Raw genomic sequence first — 17,447 nt, 5'->3', positions numbered from 1 at the left:
TAAAATCAGAACTATCAGATTACATAGTCATTTCACTTCTAAGGATATATTGGAAAGGATTAAATAAAATGGAGAAATCTGAATACCCATATTTGCCATGCCACTATTTAGAATTGTCATGAAATATAATCAGCCTCAGTACCAAATTAATCAACAAAATGTCTTTATTGTGCATGTGTGCATATGTGTTTGTATGTAGATACACATAAATAAATGCCATCATTCAGTCACAAAGAATAAAATTACATCATTAACAAGAACATGGATGGAACTGGAGATCATCATGTTCAATGAATGATCCATATTAAGAGAGAAAAACTTTCATATGGTTTTTGTATAATTTAGAAAAAAGAAAAAGCACATGGTAGTAAAATTGGTGATGGAGAAGAGTGTAATACAAAAGGACCAGGGAGATAAAGGAGGATCAAAGGAAGATGAACATTATCAAAACATGTTATATCCTTCTATAAAAATGTAAATATATCATTGTTTTTCACTGCTGAGTAGTATTCCATTGTGTATATGTACCACGTTTTATTTATCCATTCTTCAGTTGAAGGGTATCTAGGTTGTTTCCAGGTTCTGGCTATTACAAACAATGCTGCTATGAATATAGCTGAGCAAGTGCCCTTGTGGTATGATTGATCATTCCTTGGGTATAAGCCCAAGAGTGGTATAGATGGGTCTTGGGGGAGATTGATTCCCAATTTTCTGAGATAGTGCCATATTGATTTCCAAAGTGGTTGTACAAGCTTGCATTCCCACCAGCAGTGGAGGAGAGTTCCCCTAGCTCCACATCCTCTCCAGCATAAGCTGTCTTCAGTGTTTTTGATCTTAGCCATTCTAATAGGTGTAAGATGGTATCTCAGAGTCATTTTGATTTGCATTTCCCTGATGATTAGGGATGTTGAGCAATTCCTTAAATGTCTTTCAGCCATTTGAGCTTCCTTTGTTGAGAATCCTCTGTTTAGTTCTATAGCCCATTTCTTAATTGGACTGTTGGGCATTTTGATGTCTACTTTCTTGAGTTTTTTATATATTCTGGATATCAGCTCTCTGTCAGATGTGGGGTTGGTGAAGACCTTTTCCCATTCTGTAGGCTGTCACTTTGCCTTGTTAGCCGTATCCTTTGGGTTTGCAGGCAAATGGATGGATCTAGAAAAAATCATCCTGAGTGAGGTAACCCAGACTCAAAAAGACAAACATGGTATGTACTCACTCATAGAAGGATACTAGATGTAAAACAAAGATGACTAGACTGCTACTCACAACTCCAGGGAGGCTACCTAGAAAACAGGACCCCAAGAAAGACACAGGGATCACCCAATGACAGAAATGGATGAGATCTACATGAACAACCTGGATGTGAGAAGGGGTAATGAAGGGCAAGGTTCGAGGGAAAGAGAGCTTAGGGGAGTGGGAGATCCCAGCTGGACCAAGAACAGAGAGGGAGAACAAGAAATAAGAGACCATGATAAATGAAGACCACATGAGAATAGAAAGAAGCAAAATGCTAGAGAGGTCCACAGAAATCCAAAAGATACCTCCACAATAGACTACTGGCAATGGTCGAGAGAAAGCCCGATAGGATGGCCAAACACCCTAATTGTCGTGCTAGAAATCTCATCCAAAGATGGGCGAACCGGATGCAGAGATCCACGGCCAGGCCCCAGGTGGAGCTCCAGGGGTCCAATTAGCGAGAAACAGGAGGGATTGTATGAGTGAGAATTGTTGAGACCAAGATTGGAAAAAGCACAGGGACAAATAGCCAAACGAATGGAAACACATGAACAATGAACCAATAGCTGAGGAGCCCCCAATTGGATCAGGACCTCTGGATAAGTGAGACAGTTGATTAGCTTGAACTGTTTGGGAGGCATCCAGGCAGTGGGACCAGGACCTGTCCTCAGTGCATGAGCTGGCTGTTTGGAACCTGGGGCTTATGCAGGGACACTTAGCTCAGCCTGGGAGGAGGGGACTGGACTTGCCTAAACTGAATCTACCAGGTTGAACTCAATCCCCAGGGGAGTCTTTGCCCTGGAGGAGATGGGAATGGGGGGAATTGGAGGGAAGGGGGCTCGGGAGGGAGGAGGACAGGGGAATTCATGGCTGATATGTAAAATTAAATTTAAAAAATGTAAATATGAATTTTTAATTAAAAATTGTTTATTCTAAAATTTTTAAATGACAAATTAGAAAAGAAATAAATATCAATTAGCCTTTACATTTTAGCCTTCTAAATTTTTATTCTACAATGACAGTATATAATGGCTGCTGAATCCTTAAACAGTTGAATTCCTTAGTCTCATAGGAAGACTTGGGTGCTCTTGAGCGCCCCCCTGAGGTGGCCTTGGAGTTGGTGCGAAGATGGTCAAAAATCAACAGCCATCACAGCTCCCCAAATGGGAAGGCAACTCCAGGTTTGTGACACACATTTCTAATGATTGAAACCCTCAGAGAGTAAGTGAGTGCAAAAGAGAAAGAAGTTAATGAGCTGCCGTGGGAAGGGGAGCTCCCGAGAGCTGGGCAAAGGTGCTGTCATTCAGCTCAGCCATCACCACAACTGCCTATCAGGAGGTATCCCAAGGGCAGATTGTCCAAATTGGCCTTGTTTTTGTTTCAAGTTTTTAAAAATGCTTTGCAAAGTGGAGAAGAACTGCAGGGAGGGTAGACGTAAGCTGCCAATCTTGTCACTACAGTTTGCTTGTCTCCATGGCTTCTCTAGGAAGCAGGAAGTCTTTAGCTGCAGCCCTCATGTGGTTGTCCCCACACAGCAATATGTCCACTCAATAGCATGGACTGGGGTCCCGTCCTGGCTTCCTTCCGGGAAGCAGATGCTGCAGACAGACCCGAGGTGAGTCCTGCTGAGACCCAGAAAAGAACATTGCACCAAAATCGAAACACACAAATACCAAACCAAGATTTCTAGAAACAAGGTGAGTGGGGACTTTGTCAAAAAAGATCTTAACTTCCCTGTCAAAATCAATCACTCGGAAGTTATTCAACTGAGATTTCCTTCACAGGCATTAAAAATATCCCTGGATTCTCTCAAGACAAAAATGGAAGCAGGGGCACAAACCCAAACAAATCAAGGTCAAGACTAAGGGAGTACCAGAAAAAAATCGAAATCATAAAATTGGAATCATTGAAGAGTCTCCACTGATAATACCAGGCTCCCAAGAACAATCCATTGCTTCACTAATTCATCAAAATGAGTTTACAGAAAACAAACACCAAAGTGGCAGGGAACCACCAGGAAAGATTCAGTTAACTATGCCCATTCCTCCTTGATTACTACAAGCCCACGCTGTTACTGAGTACTTAAGTCCATGACACTGCCACGTTAATTTCTACTTTAAAATGTGGGATGGGGTTGGCTGGAAAGGTGTCTCGGTGTTTGCCGCTCTTGCAGAGAACCCAGTTTCGATTTTCCAGCGTCCACTGGTGGCTCACAACCATCCATAACTCCAATATCTGGGATTCCAACGCCTTCTTTTGACCTACAAGGGCACCAGATGTGTGCAGGATACATAAATACTTGCAGGCAAAACAGTCATTCACATAAAATAAAATAAAATAAAATAAAATAAAATAAAATAAAATAAAATAAAATAAAATAAAATAAAATAAAATAAAATCTAAAATTAGGACTCAGAATCAGGCAATAAAATAAATGAAGATTTGTAAAACTGAATATGGCCTAATATCTTCAGAATGGTGAGAGATCTGAGTGCCTGTTTTGTTTTTTACATTGTATACTACTTTCAGTATTTTGTTACAAAAACACCTAGTGTCAAAAATATTTTTTAAATTTCTAATTTTTTTCATAGTGAAAATACAAAGGAAGGATATATATAATAATGAATAATGTATAGTGACTATGGAATTAAATAAAATGTGTTAATGCTCATGTAATAGTAATAAATATTATTATTATGATGTTTAGTTTTTTTACTTTTTATTTGTTGCAAAGACTCCTTATTTTGTTATGAAATCATATGCTAATTTTCTATAAAGCAGCTTCTTTTAAAAATTAATATTACTAGATACATTATGAATCTGTCTCTTTGCACATGATTATTCTTTCTATGATGCCATTTTATGGAAGTCTGAGAACCATGTGTTATGCTACTGTAAGGAAATACTCATTCTATTTGTATTCAGCATAAATATTAACTTGAATGTTCAGTGTAATCTGTGTATATTTTAATTTATATTATACTAGAAAAGAGCATGAGATTTCTTGATCAATCAAACTGTGACACCTCAAGCAATAGCCTTATAATTTCCCCATGCTCATGTTTTCTTGCTTATGGAATAATCTAGTGGTAGCTTCATGAATAGGTGTGGGCTTGGACAGATTGATTTTGCAGTGTTTCAGGAAAAGTGCCCATCACGATAAACCCATAGTTAAGTTGAAATAGGACAGTTGTTTAGTAACTTTTTGATACTCTGTAAGGGTAGAAGACACCTTAGGATTTCACTTGGAATTGAAGTAACTGGCTACACATTCCAGATTTTCTTACATCTTTGAAACATTATCAAAGTCTTTTGGAATGAGAAAGAAGAAAGTCCATAGCAAAAAATATAGAATTCTCTTTGATGAAATGTGTTGTTACTCTCCGAAAGGAAACAGATCACTGATATTGAGCACCTAGCCTTGGCCTGTGACAGAGTTCTAGTGTTCTTTGCTCAGAACATCCTAATCAGAGAGATGTCTCATTGCTGACTTCTATGCCTTGTGTCTTCTGATCCTCCAACAGAGTTACAGGCAACTGCAGACATGAGTGCACAGAGGCCTTAACACAGTCTGGCATTCCTTCCGTGTTTAAGCAACAGGTTAATGGCCATCTACTGAGCAGTAATGACTCAAGACCCTGATCTTATAGCAGATGGTACAAATTAAATCAAATTGTATTAGTGTCGATAGTCACACAGTAACATTGGTATGACTTGAATGTGAAACTGTTTGAATATGTTGTCCCTAGCCTGGGGCACTACTCAGAGTGGTTCTAAGTATTTAGGAGGCTAGGCTGACATAAACATCAGAGTTAAGAACTGTGTTTGGGCCATTAAGGACTGTGTCCACACCTCATTTCTGGTCCTGCTGCATAATTCTTTGCTGCATCCTTGCATGGTCTTGAAGACTTGACCTGACTGGGCCAATGAGGAAATGAAGACAAGCATACACTTTGACCAAAAAAAAAAAAAAAAACTGGGAGAGGGTGGGCTCCATCTCTGATAGAGAAGCCTCAGGTCTCTGGAAGCTCAGGACATTTATTGTATCTAGTTTAACCAGGAGTCAGGGTTGTTATAAGGAGGTAAGAAATATGATTGGATTATTATATACAGCTGAACAAGGAGACAGGTTTAGCTAATCTCAGTTGGAACATTTATTTATTGTTCATTCATTTACTCATTTATTTGTTTATTTTTGTAGGAGAGTCATCTTCAGGCCTGTAAGTGTCCCAGGGGCTGGGCAGGGGGTGGTGGTTATGGAGGACATTTTCTGCACACACCATCAACATTTGCACTTGGACCAAGAGGGAAGACATTGTCATTTTCCCATGGGTCTGTGGCTTTGGAATCCTTGACATGGCTGTGCCCATGTCAAACAATATATTTTCGTTTAGAATTTTACATACTCAGAGCTCCCTACACTTTTTGATCTGTCAAGGTATTAATAAGCCATGTATGAATGTTGCCCTGTGTGAGAGAATATGCATGTTTGTGTTCTGTGCTTTCAGTGACATTTTATTAAGAAACACTGTTGCTTTCACATTTATCTAAGGGGAAATCAAATATCACATCATGTGACCAATTCTAAGCAGGATGTGGTTTCAAAGCATCAGAGGACAGCTTCTGATATCAGTCCTTCCATAGAGTTTCAGACCAGGGTCTTGCTGTTTACAACAGTGTCTGCTGAGCTAGCTGGCCCAGGAGCTCTCAGGCCCAGTATTCTTCTACTTCCCACATGCCTGTAGAAACCATTGAGATTACCAGTGAATGCTATAGTTACTAACTTCACTTGGTTTCTGGGCATTCAAAGTCAGGTCCTCATGACTGCAAGAAAAGCAGTCTACATAGTGATCTTTTACCTAGTTCTTGTGCCACATTCTTATGAAAATTCTTTTGAATTGTTTACCTGGATTTTCTCTAACTCACTCTCATTGGAGGCCATTACTATGGAAAGGGTAATTTATGAGGAATCGTGCTACCTTGATGCTTTGTTTTTCGTGTGTGTGTGTGTGTGTGTGTGTGTGTGTGTGTGTGTGTGTGTGTGTGATGGAGGTTTGACTTTGTGATTAAGTCAGTGACTAGATTTTGGTTTGTTTGTTTGTTTGTTTGACTAGCATCTAAATTTGCAATGTTCCAATGGTACTAAATTATACTAGGGTTGAATTAACATTTCTCTCCCCCAGACTAGGAATCTATTTTGCTAATTTGCAGGTCACAAGTTCAGGGCACTTAGCTTGATCACTTATATAAGCAAATATCACTGGTTTTGTCCACTATGAAAATGTAGTCATAGTCAATTAAATACAGTTGCCTCTTGAACATCAACACCAATAATTTTTCTGAATTATTTTATCTTTTTGAGCTGTGAGATTGTATCTCCTAAGAATGTCAGCTGCCATCTGCATAAATTCTCACCAACATGACTATGTGAACATGAGCTGAACAAAAACAACAAGGGATACGATAATTTGGGCAGGGGAAAGTCTATGAGGCCTCAACCCTATACCAGTATCTTCTTGAGGGTAAAAGGATGCGGATATTATTTTGTTTATTAGAATATTAGTAATGGTGGGTGTGAATGGGAAGCAAGTCGGCAGAGTAAGACTGGCGATTGTTGCTAGGACAACAGAGATAAATTAGAATGGGATAAAACAAGTTGAAGGGGTGAACAATAATGACAAGGCAGGGCAAAAGGTGGTGCTGGATAAAGATAGAATGATGTGAAAAAGAAGTAAAGACCATCAAAATACTAACGCAATCACAGTACTCAGCAGACGGAGACACGGTGAGCACTCTGCTAAGATTTATGGCCATTTGATTGGGTTGTTTCCTTGATTTTATTTTTTATAGATATTTATCTTGTGTCAAATGTAGAGTGGGAAATTTTTTTCCCTCTCACTCTGTTATCTGCCTCTTCACCGGATTCATCATTTCCTTGTCTGCTCAGAGGCATTTCAGTTTCCTGGTACGTCATTTGTTGTTTGTTGGCTTTATTTCCTGAGCACCCAGAGCTGTGTTTAGATGTGCCTGTACTTACAATGACTTAACTTTTCTTCTAGTGCAGGTTTTACACTGAGCACTTGATCCATTTGGGTTTGATTTGTGTGAGAGTGAGAAATACAGATCTAGTTTCTCTCTTCTGCATGGAAACGTTCAGTTTTCCAAGCACCATTTGTTGAGCACACTGTCTGTAGTTGGTTTCCTTGACTCTTTGGTCTTTGGGGGCCTGCCACCCAGCTCCTAAATAAATACAGAGACTTATTCTTTTTTTTTTTTTTTTTTTTTTTTTTTTTTTTTTTTTTTTTTTTTGGTTTTTCGAGACAGGGTTTCTCTGTGTAGCTTTGCGCCTTTCCTGGAACTCACTTGGTAGCCCAGGCTGGCCTCGAACTCACAGAGATCCGCCCGCCTCTGCCTCCCGAGTGCTAGGATTAAAGGCGTGCGCCACCACCGCCCGGCCAGAGACTTATTCTTACTTATGAATGCTCGACCTTAGCTTGGCTTGTTTCTAGCCAGCCTTTCTTAAATTACTCAATCTACCCTTTGCCTCTGGACTTTCCCTTTCTCTATTCAATATGTCTTTCTTTACTTCTTACTCTGTAACTGGCTGTGTGGCTGTGTAGCTGGCCTCTGGCGTCCTCCTCTCCTTTTCCTTTTCTCACTTCTCCTCCTTCTCCCCATCGTTCAATTTATCCTCTCAGTCTAGCAGCCTCGCCTATCCCTTTCCTGCCTATCTATTGGTTGTTCAGCTCTTCATTAGACCAATCAGGTTAGACAAGCAAAGTAACACAGCTTCACAGAGTTAAACAAATGAAACGTAAAAGAATGCAACACATCTTTGCATCATTAGACAAATGTTCAACAGCATAAAAGAATGTAACACATCTTTAACTAATATTCCACAACAACTGTCCTTTCTCCATCGTGTGATTTTGGCATATTTGTTAACTCTTTGGAGGCTGTGAATCGTGGACTTGTATCTGTCTGCTATCTATACATGTGTCTGTTTTTGAACCAGTCTCATGCTGTTTTTATTACTATTGCCCTGCAGTACAACAAGGTAAGGTGCTGTAATGCCTCAGCCATTCTACTTATCTATTTATTTATTGTTTATTTATTCTTACTTTATGTATATGAGTGTTTTATATGCATGTAAGTACACCACATGCTTGAATTTTCCTCAGAGGCCAGAAGAGGGTGCCAGATCTCTCAGAACTGGCAGCAAAGAACTGAGCCTGGATGAGTAAGTGCTCTTAACCAGGGAGCCATTCCCCTGGGCTCAGCATTATCATTTTATAATGATTTTGTTCAGGATTTCTTTGTCCATCAGGATTCTATTATGCTTCTATGTGAGTTTGAAGATTCTTTCCTCATTTCTGTTGAGAACAGCGTGTGGGTTTCAACCACATTCAGTCTGCACATTGATTTTCCTAGGATGATTCTTTTCACAATATTAATTTCTCAATCTGTGAGCATGGGATGTTCTTTCGTGTTCTAGTGCCTTCACTGATTTCTTTATTCAGAGTTTTAGTGATGAGTTGTAGAGGTTCGTCATCTCCGAGGCTAGGTTTACTCCAAGGTATTTCATTTTCTGAAGTTATTGTGAATGAGCTTGTTTCCCTCATTTCTCTCTCAATATTTTTGTTATTTGTGTACAGAAAGACTACTGATCTTTGTACATTACTTTTGTGTACTTTGACGGCAGCATTGCTGGTTCTAGGAGTTTTCTGGGACAGTCTTAGGTTCTCTTAAGTATAGAATCATTTCTAGGAACAAGGGTAATTTTATTTCTTTTCCTATTTGTATCCCTTTTATTTCCTTCCTAAGACTCTGAGAACACTTGAATGGAATTTAGAGAGTAGACAGCCTTGTTTTCTTCCTCCTTCTAATGGGACTCCTTCAACGTTTTCTCCATGTTAGCATGGTGTTCACTATGAGTTTGTCAACTCTAGCTTTCCTGTTGAGATCTGTTTGCTCCATCCTATTCTTTTCAGGGTTTTTTTTGTCATGAAAGAATTTCAGATTTTGTCAAAGGTATTTCTCTACCTATTGAGATGACCATGTGATTTCTAATTTTAAGGCCATTTATATGATTTGTTACATCTATTTTCATGTGTTGAGCAGCCCCTGTTTTCAAGAATAAAGCCATCTTTGTCCTGGTATATGAACTCCTTCATGTGTTGCTGTATTCAGTTTGCAAGGATTGTGTCAAGAATTTCTACAACATCATAAACATAAGTCTGTAGTTCTGGTTTCACATTTTATCTTTATTTGCATTTGGCAACTAATTAATACTGAGTTCATAAAAGTAATATGAGAATGTTCCTTCTGTTATGATTATATAATAACTTGAGAAGCATTGTTTGTAGTTCTTTAAAGGCGTGTGGATGCTTTATTACTGCTTCAATCTCTTTGCTTGTTTCAGGTCGGTTTAAATTATTTATCTAATCTGCATTAAAAGTTGGTGGGTCAGACACAGGGGGAAACATTTGTCAGCTTTCATGGAATTTAGGTTTTTAAAATATGTCCATATAATCTGAATTTCACTAAAATATATTACTTTGTCTCTCTTTTATTTGTAATTTTATTAATTCTGGTTTCCTCTTTTGCTTTTGGTTAATTTTGCTAAGGATTTCTCTAACTTATTTATCTTTTATCATTTTTTTGGTGTTGGTTTTGTTGCTGTTTTCATTTTATTAACTTCTGCTCTTGTTTTAATTATTTATGCTTATCCCCTGCTTCTGTGTGGTGATATTTTATTTGTGCTTTGATAAATAAAGCTTTCCTGGAGAATCAGAGGGGAGAAAAGCCATTACAAGTAAACAAAGAAGTTAGACAGTGGTAGCACATGCCCTTAATCCTGTCACTTAGTAGGCAGGATCTCGGCATGTTCAAGGCCACACTAGGGAACACAGCCAATCGTGGTGACACACACCTTTAATCCCAGTACAACCATAGAGGGTCTGGAGGTCTGTACAGGCAGACAGAAAGTGACAGAGCTGTGTAGGAAGAGGAAGCGATGTAGGTGGACAGAGAGCAAATCAGGTGGCAGAACAGCAAGGCATATGTACATGGGTAGACAGGAAGTAACTTGAATTTGGAAGCTGCAGAGTTGGTGAGGTAAGGTTGGCTGGTGGCTTTTCCCTATTTCCCTGATCTCTCTAAGGCTTTCACCCCTATATTTGGCTACTTTTTTTTTTATTTAATAAGACCATTTAGAAACTCATCTACACTTCTGTATTCTTCTTTCTCCAAACTCTTATGATGCATTAAGTCATTTATTTTAGTTCTATATGACTTTTTAACATAAACATTTAAAATTGTAGATTTCCTTTTTACAATTGCTTTCATGGTGTTTCAGAGACATTGATACACTGGGATTTCATTTTCATTTAGTTTAGGAATTTTTACATTTCCTTCTTGACTTCTTCAGTGGCACATTCCTTGTTCAATAGAGTATTATTTAATATCCATGAGGTTGTATACTTTCTGTAGTTCGTTTTGTTACTGATTCAAGCTTTAATTCATATGGTCAGATAAATATAAGGAGTTATTTCATATTCTTATAATGCTGAGATTTGCCTTGTGACTCAGTAAGTGTTCTATTTTAGAGCAACTTTCACGGGCTTGTAGGAAGAATACATATTCTGTAGTGTTTCTGTGGAGTATTCTATAGATATCTGTCAAATACATTTTATCTGTGATATCATTTGACTACAATACTTTTACATTTATATTTTGTTTCAATAACCTGTCTGTGGGGCGTTTACTCACCACCCCCACAGTTCCCCAGAATTTTCTTGAGTGCGAGCAGCAGGAAATATTAGATAGAAGGATTTATAGCGGAGAATCTTGCGGAGATCAACAGATAGAAAATAAAGGATAGCCTCGAGAGGGCCTGGAACCTATTCCAACGGGCCCGGACTGTCTCTGGCCCAGGGTTTTTATAGAGACGCCAAGGGGTGGAGCAAAAGACCTCCTCCCCAGCACAGCCAAGTGCAGACCATCTCAGACACCTGCACTCAGGCCCGTGGTCCTGATCATCCTCTATTCAGACCTGCTGGGTAAGCCACGAGGAACCCGAGAACGGCCTCCCACACCTGTCCATTGGTTAAAGTGGGGTGCTTAAATCCCCTACTGTCTTAGTTTCCTTTTCTGCTACTATAGTAAAATATCCCCACAAAGCAATTTAGGGGACAAAGGGTCTGCCATAGCTTATTAGCCGACTACTGAGGAATATTCAATCTCAACTGGTTGTGTGCACTTTTATATGATTGTTATAGCTCTACTTCAAAGTAGAAGAAATTGGAGTTCACAATAAACACCTTGAAATAAAACCACTAAAAATACAATGATAGACAACAGAACTTAAATTCGTGTCTCAATTGAAAACTAAGTACATGAGACTAGCACATCCCAGGAGAAGGATGAGCTTAGAGATCTTGAAGTCATTTGTTGTGCAGACAAAATGGGCAAGGCAATCAACTGAGTGATGTGAGCAAGGAGAGCAGAGGAAGGACGAGGATAGGATGACACAGCACGGCATGACGTTGTATAACAGTAGAGCTGTTAGGTACTGGAAAACAGGGCATAACATTTGTTTATTTTCACTTTTAAAAACAAGGCTTTTTGATTCTCAGAATTTTTTAAGGTGTGTCTGACTAGGGTGGGCTTGAACTTCTAGGTTTAGCTTATCTCAACATTTACGTGGATCTTTCAGCAAGCCTCTTTGGTAAAGAGCCCTTTATTTTCTCTAGTAGATTAATATATAGATGTTCTTATTTATAAATAGGCAATAAATTTCAAAAATAGGAGATATAGCACATCCTTTCAGAAAGCAATAAATCATGTTCTAAACTGAATATAGTCCCATAAAATAACTTTTACATACTATGTCTAAATCCTAACTTCAAAATGGATAAAGCAACCAGTCTTCAAATGCTATTGTTGGACATTCTATGAATACTGCAAGTAACTGTGAAGCCATCCCTGGTGAGGTATCTTGTGTGCTGCAGGCAGCAGACCCATAACAGCCCAAGTGTAGTAGGAAGGTTTCTCTGGTCCTACCCGGCCCCCGCAGAAAAGGTTTCTCTGTGGCCCGCTTATTTAAAAAAAAATCACTCAGAAGCTTATATTAGTTATAACTGCTTGGCCATTAGCTCAAGCTTATTAATGACTAGCTCTTACACTTAAATTAACCCATAATTTTTATCTATGTTTAGCCAAATGGCTTGGTACCTTTTCTCAGTTCTGCCTTGACATCTTGTTTCCTCTATGTCTGGCTGGTGACTCCTGACTCAGATCTTCCTCTTCCCAGACTTCGCCTCATCTGCTCACCCCACCTATACTTCTTGCCTGGCTGCTGGCCAATCAGTATTTTATTTATCAACCAATCAGAGCAACACATATTCATAGCATATAGTACGAGATCCCACAGCACCCAAGTGCCTTGGAGTTCATAACACTGTGTACCTCAGATGCTGAATATAGAGCATGCTGCAGGATTTTATGTTTACTCTGCTGGATTTCTGTCTTACTTTTATCCAATCTTTTCCTGCTATTCTCCCATCCCATCATTTTGGAATAGGAATATTTACTATGACATTGTATCTAAGTAGTATCTAACTTTTCTTTTTTGATATTAAAATGCTAACAATTAAAAGTTTGCTTTGCATCTCAGGATATCTCTTGATATCTCACAGAAGAGATTTTCACAAGGTGTTCACACTTGAGGACTCGAAATTTAACTAAATTTGTTTAGACAAGAGACACGGCCAGGAGCCTTTGAGGAGCAGTGACAGAATGTTGTAGTGTTAATATGAAAACTCTCACAGGCGCTCATCTAGTAAATGACCATTTCTCTACTGGTAGCACTATTTTAGAATATTGTAGAGTCTTTAGGGCATGGAAGAATTCTTGTAGTGGGAAGTTAGCAGGAATGTGCCCTTTAACTTTATAGCCAGGCTCTTGGTTACAGAGCCCTCTCTGCTTCCTGATCTTCCACATTGTGAATAGCTTTCATCACAGGTTGTAGCCACCATAGATAGAATAAACCACTCTTAAATGCCACCTTCCCTTGGGACATTTACAGAATGAATATTTCTCTGTGGTTTCTATGGGGTATTTTAGTCATAGTAGTGTAAAGCTAATTAATACAGTCATGTGCATAGATCAGAGATGGATTTGTGTGAACTACTTTTATTGGTGTTTACAAAAGTATGATTTAATGTGGGCTATGAATTTGTTCTCTGAATGTGAATGGAAAATCCTTCACACAAGGTTGATGGTAATGGCTTAATCACTTTTTGAAAAGTTATTTAAATATCCAGACTCTGGAGTCAGACTTCGTGCTTCTGTGAAGCCTTTCTACTCACTGCTCTAAGATAGTGAGCTAAATTTTACTTCTCTGCCCAGATTACATCATCTGCAAGTTAAATTCAATAGCAGTTCATAAATTATAGTTAATTTTTATTTACTAACAGTTCTAAAATTACTTAGAATGTGTTAGCTGCATTACTGCCTGTAAAATTTTTAGAGTACATTTTTAAGTTACATAAATATTAAGTACTGTTATCCCCAATTACATTTCTCTGAAGATTTAATTTTATTCACTGGATCCGAGATACATCCCTGTGGTTTAGAAATAGTCTAATTATTACTTAGTACTCTGTGAAGTATCTGTTGAATGACTGAACTTCTCCAGGCTCTGCTACATGATTAGAAAAGAAGAGAGAATGTCTGAGAAAATGTTTAAAGAAACTATGGATGAAACTTTGTCTGGGTTGATGAAGACGTTAATCCTGACATGGGCATTGGTTATGTTTCCAGTGAACTGCAATATTTGTCAAATGAAATGTCAAGTATTACATAAGAACTTGTATCACAGAAGGATGCATCCTGAAGTATTCCAAAGCTGCATTAACTCATGATTTACCCTCTTTCCCACATCTTCATTCTGTGATTGTTCCATGTTCCAAATGTCCTAAAACACTTAGAAAAGAAGATAATATTTCAAGATGTGCATTTTCCTTAAAGCTGTGACTGTGACACTACTTTTCTTTCAATTGCTGGAGATGAAAAATTCTACCAAAGCTTTTCAATGTTTTTGAAAATAGACATGTAAAATTACTTATACCAAAATCTTGCAAATATGTACAAAACAAAATTATCAGAATACTGGAAGACATTCCTCCACAATACATTTTCTAAAATATTAGTGACCAGGCTATATGAAAATACCCATGAACTGATGAGCAGAAGAACAATTCAACAGAAAAACAAACAAGGTGTAGTTGGTTGTTTCTTAACTCTTTGGCTTTTGGGGGACCTGCGACCCAGCTCCCAAATAAATACATAGAGGCTTATTGTTTCTTATGAATGCCCAGCCTTAGCCTGTCTTGTTTCTAGCCAACTTTTCTTAACTTAAATTATCATGTCTACCTTCTGCCTCGGGACTTTCATCTTTCTATATTCTATATACCTTTACTTCCTTTTCACTCTGTTTCTGGTTGTGTACTGGGTGGCTGGCCCTGATGTCTTCCTCTCCTCTTTTTCTTGCTTCTCAATCTCCTTTTCCAAGATTTCTCCTCCTCTTTATTCTCTCTGCCTGCCAGCCCTGCCTATCTTTTCTCCTTCCTTGCTTTTGGCTGTTTAGCTCTTTACTAGGCCAATCAGGTATTTTAGACAGGCACAGTAACACAGCTTCACAAAGTTAAACAAATGAAACATAAAAGAATGCAACACATCTTTGCAAACATTAAACAAATGTTCCACATCATAAACAAATGTAACACATCTTAAAATAATATCCCACAACAAGAAGGTTCCACATTCCTCCAAAAATGAGCATGGTGCTTTGTGGCAGGGTCTTGTGTTGTTCCGTTTGGGGGAGGGAGCGAGTAGGCATAGAGTCAACAGACTGGGAGGATGTTGAAACAGCAAGCTCAGTTTATTCAGGAAGAGCCTTATATACCCTCCACCCTGCCCTGGGAGAAGTTCTGATGAATATGCATCTGCTGATGTGATATGGCTGCCTCTCATTGATACAGGTCATCTCCAGATCATGTCTCAGTTGTTGTTGCTAAGGCCCTTAGGCAGTCCCAAGTTGACTCTCAGAAAGTATCTTATTACTGGTTTGGGCTGCCTGGCCCTCAAACCTGTTAGGGCTGAGACATCCCACAGTGCATATCTATTTTACATATGTTGGGTTTTATAAATAATTTCATATTATATCATTCATTTTGAATGTATACTCTTATACCCTTCCCTTCCACCTCTTCCCTCTTACTTTTCTCCTTCCCTCTTTCTCCCTTATAGACTATATGTGTGTACACATACACATATATACATACATACATTCATAAAACACATATTTGGTTTTATGTACTTATAAAAAAAAATCTAAGATCCACAAATGAGAATAAACATGCAATATTTGTCCTTTTGAGTCTGGTTTATTTCACTTAGTAAGAGTATTTCCAGTTGTATCCATATTTTAGCAAATAACAGTTTCATTCTTATGTTAGAATAGAACTTCATGTGTATGTTTTCTTTAAACAATTACCTGTTGATGGATGTCTGGATTGATTCCATAACTTCCTACTGTGACCAATAATGCAATATGTATTGATGGGCAGGTAACTCAGTGGTATATTGACTTGGAGTTTTAGTAGATATGTAAATAGGTTATAGTTAGGTCATCTGGTAAATTTGTTTTCACTTTTTAGAAGGCTTTGGATTCTTTTTTATCAAAATATAGAAAAGATTTCTCAGAAAAAGTTCCTCAAGAAGGTTGAGTTAACTCTACTTAGCCTTTGTTTACTGTAGAATTTATGTATTATTACAACAGAGAGATATGGAGGTCATCAATATGACCAAGTAATACATTTTAGCAATGCTAATGATAGGAAATCCCCTACATTTGTCAGTTTCATTGCTATGATGAAACGCCTGAGAGAAGCAATTTTAGAGGGCAAAGGTATTTTGGTTCTTATTGCCAAGCAATTTCATTCATCCTTGTCGAAGGGTGTGATAGCAGCTTAAATATGGTTTTCAGGAAGGAAGTAAGGGGAAAACTATCTGTCCTTCTCCTTTTCCTAGGAATGTGTGGTGGTCAGAATCACTCTGAGGGTGGATTATGTTCCTTAGTTAATCTGATCTTGAAAAGCCTCCACTTACAAGCCTATATGTATGCTTACTAATATCTTGGTCCTTCAAACTTCAAGACGGCCATCAAGAGTGGCAATAATGATAGGGATATTTCATGATCTTACTATCTTCTTTGCTGTAGAGAAATGCAGATGTGATTATTATGAATCTACTTTCCGAAGTCTTTATTCATAAATTCAAAGAAACATTGAGCCTGACTTTATTACTTTACCACAATGAAATTGATGGTGACTTATTGTGCTGTAGTTGCTACAATTTAAATGGAACTTCAAAATTATAACTAAGCTCAATTTAAAATAAATTTAAAGCCGGGCAGTGGTGGCTCACATCTTTAATCCCAGCACTCGGAAGGCAGAGGCAGGCAGATCTCTGTGAGTTCGAGGCCAGCCTGGGCTACAGAGTGAGTTCTAGGAAAGGCACAAAGCTACACAGAGAAACCCTGTCTCAAAAAAAAACAAAACCAAAAACAAAAAAAATAAATTTAAAATGTAATAAAATAGACTAACATATAAGATAAAGATTATATATATATATATATATACATATGATATGATTTCTGTGAAAAAATTCTTCCAGGCTGAGTATGCTACAGACATAAGCACATAGAGGACTAACACCTTCCTCTCACAAGATCATATTTACACAAAAGCTTGATGTCCAAACCACATTTCTGGAGAGAGACTTTCAACAGCTGGGTTATTCACAAGGATTTCTCCGTGTGTTGCTCATAATGAAAATACTCATTCTTTTTATGTGACTTTCTCCCACTCACTGTATTTTATACTTATTTCTAATCCAACACCAAATAATGATTATATTTGCACAGAAAGTATGGGTTACTAATTATTTAAAGTTAAATAACAAATAATATAAAAGAGCTATTACATTTAGGGAATATAAATCTAAAGATAGTTGTATTTTGGCCTTATCCATATTCTGGCTTATAAAAGAGTTGTTTATAAGGAATCCGAGGTATGTTATACACGCCACCAAAAAATGTTGTTTATTGAGCAAATGACCCCAGATCTCTCTACCCTCCCCTT

Source organism: Peromyscus maniculatus, chromosome 1 (assembly GCF_049852395.1).
Source record: "Peromyscus maniculatus bairdii isolate BWxNUB_F1_BW_parent chromosome 1, HU_Pman_BW_mat_3.1, whole genome shotgun sequence".
Lineage (NCBI taxonomy): Eukaryota > Metazoa > Chordata > Mammalia > Rodentia > Cricetidae > Peromyscus > Peromyscus maniculatus.
Note: the sequence above shows the minus strand (reverse complement) of the source record.